At 53.1% G+C, this 7,500-nt stretch overlaps 3 non-coding genes across 3 annotated transcripts in view; all 3 read right to left on the reverse strand.

Annotated features, from left to right (window-relative positions):
• LOC126317590 (large subunit ribosomal RNA) overlaps positions 1 to 841 on the reverse strand; it is a 4,222-nt gene extending 3,381 nt beyond the window's left edge. The window contains exon 1 of the ribosomal RNA XR_007556743.1: positions 1 to 841. This exon is cut by the window's left edge and continues 3,381 nt beyond it. This is a non-coding gene — a ribosomal RNA (large subunit ribosomal RNA).
• A 188-nt stretch (positions 842 to 1,029) lies between these two features.
• On the reverse strand, positions 1,030 to 1,184 carry LOC126317587 (5.8S ribosomal RNA). The gene has a single exon (XR_007556740.1). It is a non-coding gene; the product is annotated as a 5.8S ribosomal RNA (ribosomal RNA).
• A 362-nt stretch (positions 1,185 to 1,546) lies between these two features.
• On the reverse strand, positions 1,547 to 3,439 carry LOC126317563 (small subunit ribosomal RNA). The gene has a single exon (XR_007556718.1). It is a non-coding gene; the product is annotated as a small subunit ribosomal RNA (ribosomal RNA).
• Positions 3,440 to 7,500: the final 4,061 nt, after the last annotated feature.

The following is a 7,500-nucleotide window of genomic DNA, read 5'->3' on the forward strand; positions in this document are numbered from 1 at the left end:
CGGGTCCGGGGCCGGGCCAGGTAGGTCCGTCATCCGGGAAGAACCGCGCGCGCTTGCCGGGAGCCCGAGCGCCCAAAGGGGCGAATCGACTCCTCCAGATATACCGCCGAGCAGCCAGCCAGGACACCGGGGCTCTGCCCAACAGACGCGAACCGAGGCCCGCGGAAGGACAGGCTGCGCACCCGGGCCGTAGGCCGGCACCCAGCGGGTCGCGACGTCCTACTAGGGGAGAAGTGCGGCCCACCGCACACCGGAACGGCCCCACCCCGCGGCGAGTGGAAAGGCAACCGGACACGACCCCGCCGCGGATTGCTCCGCGCGGGCGGCCGGCCCCATCTGCCGAGGGCGGGGGCCAGTGGCCGGATGGGCGTGAATCTCACCCGTTCGACCTTTCGGACTTCTCACGTTTACCCCAGAACGGTTTCACGTACTTTTGAACTCTCTCTTCAAAGTTCTTTTCAACTTTCCCTCACGGTACTTGTTCGCTATCGGTCTCGTGGTCATATTTAGTCTCAGATGGAGTTTACCACCCACTTGGAGCTGCACTCTCAAGCAACCCGACTCGAAGGAGAGGTCCCGCCGACGCTCGCACCGGCCGCTACGGGCCTGGCACCCTCTACGGGCCGTGGCCTCATTCAAGTTGGACTTGGGCTCGGCGCGAGGCGTCGGGGTAGTGGACCCTCCCAAACACCACATGCCACGACAGGCGGCAGCCTGCGGGGTTCGGTGCTGGACTCTTCCCTGTTCGCTCGCCGCTACTGGGGGAATCCTTGTTAGTTTCTTTTCCTCCGCTTAGTAATATGCTTAAATTCAGCGGGTAGTCTCGCCTGCTCTGAGGTCGTTGTACGAGGTGTCGCACGCCACACCGCCAGCCGGCTGTGCACGCTACCGAGAAAGTACCGGTATGCGAACCGCCAGGCGACGGGCGCGCATCGCACGTTTAAGGAGACGCGGCCGGCCACACAGGCGACCACGACACTCCCACGTCTCCGAAGCGGGACAAACGCCGCGCGCTTCAGTATACGTAGCCGACCCTCAGCCAGACGTGGCCCGGGAACGGAATCCATGGACCGCAATGTGCGTTCGAAACGTCGATGTTCATGTGTCCTGCAGTTCACATGTCGACGCGCAATTTGCTGCGTTCTTCATCGACCCACGAGCCGAGTGATCCACCGTCCTGGGTGATCTTTTCCTTTTCAGTCTCCCACTGTCTCTTTCAAGACAGTAGCATTTGCGGGACTGAGGCGTCTGACGGCCCCTGTTCCACTATTTTTTTTGTGTCCAACGGCCTCACAGCCGATGGGCGTCGTACGGCTCCACACCGGAGCGGACAGGCACTCGGGCGAACGTCATTCAAAACCGGCGCCAGGCGCCAGGTACCGCAGGCCAGCCGCTCCAGAGCTTCAGCGCTCGTACCACACAACAACAACACTTCCGCTAGTTTTGAGAGGCACGCGTGGTTCCGCACGCGGCGCACGGCCACTGCCGTACAGGTAGCGTGTTGCGCGACACGACACGCACATCGAAAGACATGCAGTCTAGTCGGTAATGATCCTTCCGCAGGTTCACCTACGGAAACCTTGTTACGACTTTTACTTCCTCTAAATGATCAAGTTTGGTCATCTTTCCGGTAGCATCGGCAACGACAGAGTCGATGCCGCGTACCAGTCCGAAGACCTCACTAAATCATTCAATCGGTAGTAGCGACGGGCGGTGTGTACAAAGGGCAGGGACGTAATCAACGCGAGCTTATGACTCGCGCTTACTGGGAATTCCTCGTTCATGGGGAACAATTGCAAGCCCCAATCCCTAGCACGAAGGAGGTTCAGCGGGTTACCCCGACCTTTCGGCCTAGGAAGACACGCTGATTCCTTCAGTGTAGCGCGCGTGCGGCCCAGAACATCTAAGGGCATCACAGACCTGTTATTGCTCAATCTCGTGCGGCTAGAAGCCGCCTGTCCCTCTAAGAAGAAAAGTAATCGCTGACAGCACGAAGGATGTCACGCGACTAGTTAGCAGGCTAGAGTCTCGTTCGTTATCGGAATTAACCAGACAAATCGCTCCACCAACTAAGAACGGCCATGCACCACCACCCACCGAATCAAGAAAGAGCTATCAATCTGTCAATCCTTCCGGTGTCCGGGCCTGGTGAGGTTTCCCGTGTTGAGTCAAATTAAGCCGCAGGCTCCACTCCTGGTGGTGCCCTTCCGTCAATTCCTTTAAGTTTCAGCTTTGCAACCATACTTCCCCCGGAACCCAAAAGCTTTGGTTTCCCGGAGGCTGCCCGCCGAGTCATCGGAGGAACTGCGGCGGATCGCTGGCTGGCATCGTTTATGGTTAGAACTAGGGCGGTATCTGATCGCCTTCGAACCTCTAACTTTCGTTCTTGATTAATGAAAACATACTTGGCAAATGCTTTCGCTTCTGTTCGTCTTGCGACGATCCAAGAATTTCACCTCTAACGTCGCAATACGAATGCCCCCGCCTGTCCCTATTAATCATTACCTCGGGTTCCGAAAACCAACAAAATAGAACCGAGGTCCTATTCCATTATTCCATGCACACAGTATTCAGGCGGGCTTGCCTGCTTTAAGCACTCTAATTTGTTCAAAGTAAACGTGCCGGCCCACCGAGACACTCAACAAAGAGCACCCTGGTAGGATTTAAACGGGGTCCGCCTCGGGACGCGAAAGCACCCCTTCGGCTCGCCCCACCGGCAGGACGTCCCACGATACATGCCAGTTAAACACCGACGGGCGGTGAACCAACAGCGTGGGACACAAATCCAACTACGAGCTTTTTAACCGCAACAACTTTAATATACGCTATTGGAGCTGGAATTACCGCGGCTGCTGGCACCAGACTTGCCCTCCAATAGATACTCGTTAAAGGATTTAAAGTGTACTCATTCCGATTACGGGGCCTCGGATGAGTCCCGTATCGTTATTTTTCGTCACTACCTCCCCGTGCCGGGAGTGGGTAATTTGCGCGCCTGCTGCCTTCCTTGGATGTGGTAGCCGTTTCTCAGGCTCCCTCTCCGGAATCGAACCCTGATTCCCCGTTACCCGTTACAACCATGGTAGGCGCAGAACCTACCATCGACAGTTGATAAGGCAGACATTTGAAAGATGCGTCGCCGGTACGAGGACCGTGCGATCAGCCCAAAGTTATTCAGAGTCACCAAGGCAAACGGACCAGACAAGCCAATCCGATTGGTTTTGATCTAATAAAAGCGTCCCTTCCATCTCTGGTCGGGACTCTGTTTGCATGTATTAGCTCTAGAATTACCACAGTTATCCAAGTAACGTGGGTACGATCTAAGGAACCATAACTGATTTAATGAGCCATTCGCGGTTTCACCTTAATGCGGCTTGTACTGAGACATGCATGGCTTAATCTTTGAGACAAGCATATGACTACTGGCAGGATCAACCAGGGAGCTGCGTCAACTAGAGCTGAGCAGCCGGCCGCCCGGGAGTGTGTCCCGGGGGCCCGCGCGAACACGCAAGCGTCCGCTCAATTATTCTGCAAACAGGAGGAGGCCGAGCTCCCCTGCACGATACACCTCGAAACCCTCTCAGGTCCCGGCGGCGCGCAGCGCCGTCCTAGGTACTTGGTCGGTTTCGAGAGAGGCGCAATCGCCCGGAGTTAGGCGAGTAGACGGTTTTAGTGCGAACACCCTTGCTCCCAACTGAGCTTGCCGCTGCCGACAGAGGCCCGGGAGCGTGCTGTCGTGGCATTGCCGGCGGGAGACAACACGCGCCACCTATGGTGACCGGCAGCTCCAACGCCAGCGCCACACAAGGGCAAAGCCCCACTTGGGTGCAGAAGCGAACTCTCCCAGCACAGCGCACGCGCCAACACGTCCGCACAACTGCGATACAAACCACCTGCGAGAACCGCTGGGGCGACCGAGCAGCAGACGGCGTCGCGGCGCCGAGTGCCAGGCGGCGGCGCATCCTCAACGCACACAGTCCTCAATCAGACCAGCACACTGCAGATGTCCACCGCGCTTCGCACCGGGCTCGGCTGAACCAACTTTGGCCGCCAGGCGCCGCGTGCAGGGTGCGCCGCAGCGTAGCTGCGCCGCCTGCCGGGCCCGTCGGCTGGCGCTCCTGCCACTCGGCGCCCCCCACCAGCCGCCTGTTGCGCGTGCGCCCACGCAGCGCGCGGCCAACACGCCGGGCGGCCCCCCTTCACCGGCCGGGAACAGTCCCACCAAGCCACCGCCGCGTATCGCTTCATACCCACATGGGCCTAGTCACGCGTGTGGATGTGGCGGGTACCGCTGAAACAACCGGTTAATAGCTGTACCGATCGTCGCCATCACAGATTCACCTCCAGCGTGAACAACCGCTCAACAACGGATTTCCAGTTCATTTGCGTATCTTGGGCAGTAAACGTAGATGTCCACCTACATTTGCGAATTCAACAATTCTTGCATGCCAGGATGTCATGTGTCACGACACGCTACATCAGACCACATACACACTGCGACATGTGCAGAAGAGAACACGTGGAAGGTGGCCCGCGCACGTATGCGATGTACCTTCCGCGATCCACTGTCAACCGGCATCTGCGGCATGTCCCAGATATGGAACGCGGTCCACCAGGGTAGCACTTTGTGTGAGGCAATACGACAAAGTCGGAATACACGCGTCACTACATCAGACGGCTCACGCTGACCTGACCTGACCTGACTCACCGCACCACCACCCCCAGCGACCCAGGGTGACATACAATGCGTTCGTACGTTCCTCCCACACGCCTCTACGGCGTACCACAGTGCAACCTAGCTGTTATTGGGAGACGAGACAAGTAGCATCAAGCACAACATATGGAAATTGAGATTCGACACCGTTGGGCACAGCCAGCGTACGGTCACACGTATCACACTACTTCACTCTGTACGTAACGACCGATGATCGGTACAGCGTGTGGGTTACGCGTACGACATCAGCGGACAATGGACACAGACCATACCACGACGTACACTGAGGGCGTCGACATCTGAATGCAACTGAACAGCTGCGAGGCTCATTTAACACTCAAACGCCAGACCGACCAGCTTGAGAGGACAGAGACACAAAGAGGGGGACAGAGGGGGACAGAGGGGGGGGAGGGGGGGGGTCGGCGATATAGTCCTATTGCAGTACAATTGACAGTGGATAGCAGGAATATGTGGAAAGTAAGCAACACTCGCAAGACATCTACATGAGGATAACAACGACACCAGAGATTCCGAGCAGTGAACTATGTTAGGCAAAGGGACAACGTGGGTTAGGTTAAGGGACAACGTGGGTTAGGTTAAGGGACAACGTGGGTTAGGTTAAGGGACAACGTGGGTTAGGTTAAGGGACAACGTGGGTTAGGTTAAGGGACAACGTGGGTTAGGTTAAGGGACAACGTGGGTTAGGTTAAGGGACAACGTGGGTTAGGTTAAGGGACAACGTGGGTTAGGTTAAGGGACAACGTGGGTTAGGTTAAGGGACAACGTGGGTTAGGTTAAGGGACAACGTGGGTTAGGTTAAGGGACAACGTGGGTTAGGTTAAGGGACAACGTGGGTTAGGTTAAGGGACAACGTGGGTTAGGTTAAGGGACAACGTGGGTTAGGTTAAGGGACAACGTGGGTTAGGTTAAGGGACAACGTGGGTTAGGTTAAGGGACAACGTGGGTTAGGTTAAGGGACAACGTGGGTTAGGTTAAGGGACAACGTCGGTTAGGTTAAGGGACAACGTCGGTTAGGTTAAGGGACAACGTGGGTTAGGTTAAGGGACAACGTCGGTTAGGTTAAGGGACAACGTCGGTTAGGTTAAGGGACAACGTCGGTTAGGTTAAGGGACAACGTCGGTTAGGTTAAGGGACAACGTGGGTTAGGTTAAGGGACAACGTGGGTTAGGTTAAGGGACAACTTGAGTTAGGTTAAGGGACAACTTGAGTTAGGTTAAGGGACAAATTGAGTTAGGTTAAGGGACAAATTGAGTTAGGTTAAGGGACAAATTGAGTTAGGTTAAGGGACAAATTGAGTTAGGTTAAGGGACAACTTGAGTTAGGTTAAGGGACAAATTGAGTTAGGTTAAGGGACAAATTGAGTTAGGTTAAGGGACAAATTGAGTTAGGTTAAGGGACAACTTGAGTTAGGTTAAGGGACAACTTGAGTTAGGTTAAGGGACAACTTGAGTTAGGTTAAGGGACAACTTGAGTTAGGTTAAGGGACAACTTGAGTTAGGTTAAGGGACAACTTGAGTTAGGTTAAGGGACAACTTGAGTTAGGTTAAGGGACAACTTGAGTTAGGTTAAGGGACAACTTGAGTTAGGTTAAGGGACAACTTGAGTTAGGTTAAGGGACAACTTGAGTTAGGTTAAGGGACAACTTGAGTTAGGTTAAGGGACAACTTGAGTTAGGTTAAGGGACAACTTGAGTTAGGTTAAGGGACAACTTGAGTTAGGTTAAGGGACAACTTGAGTTAGGTTAAGGGACAACTTGAGTTAGGTTAAGGGACAAATTGAGTTAGGTTAAGGGACAAATTGAGTTAGGTTAAGGGACAACTTGAGTTAGGTTAAGGGACAACTTGAGTTAGGTTAAGGGACAAATTGAGTTAGGTTAAGGGACAACTTGAGTTAGGTTAAGGGACAACTTGAGTTAGGTTAAGGGACAACTTGAGTTAGGTTAAGGGACAACTTGAGTTAGGTTAAGGGACAACTTGAGTTAGGTTAAGGGACAACTTGAGTTAGGTTAAGGGACAACTTGAGTTAGGTTAAGGGACAACTTGAGTTAGGTTAAGGGACAACTTGAGTTAGGTTAAGGGACAAATTGAGTTAGGTTAAGGGACAAATTGAGTTAGGTTAAGGGACAAATTGAGTTAGGTTAAGGGACAAATTGAGTTAGGTTAAGGGACAACTTGAGTTAGGTTAAGGGACAACGTGGGTTAGGTTAAGGGACAAATTGAGTTAGGTTAAGGGACAACTTGAGTTAGGTTAAGGGACAACTTGAGTTAGGTTAAGGGACAACTTGAGTTAGGTTAAGGGACAACTTGAGTTAGGTTAAGGGACAACTTGAGTTAGGTTAAGGGACAACTTGAGTTAGGTTAAGGGACAACTTGAGTTAGGTTAAGGGACAACTTGAGTTAGGTTAAGGGACAACTTGAGTTAGGTTAAGGGACAACTTGAGTTAGGTTAAGGGACAACTTGAGTTAGGTTAAGGGACAACTTGAGTTAGGTTAAGGGACAACTTGAGTTAGGTTAAGGGACAACTTGAGTTAGGTTAAGGGACAACTTGAGTTAGGTTAAGGGACAACTTGAGTTAGGTTAAGGGACAACTTGAGTTAGGTTAAGGGACAACTTGAGTTAGGTTAAGGGACAACTTGAGTTAGGTTAAGGGACAAATTGAGTTAGGTTAAGGGACAAATTGAGTTAGGTTAAGGGACAAATTGAGTTAGGTTAAGGGACAAATTGAGTTAGGTTAAGGGACAAATTGAGTTAGGTTAAGGGACAAATTG

The sequence above is a fragment of the Schistocerca gregaria genome, unplaced genomic scaffold (assembly GCF_023897955.1).
Source record: "Schistocerca gregaria isolate iqSchGreg1 unplaced genomic scaffold, iqSchGreg1.2 ptg000636l, whole genome shotgun sequence".
NCBI lineage: Eukaryota > Metazoa > Arthropoda > Insecta > Orthoptera > Acrididae > Schistocerca > Schistocerca gregaria.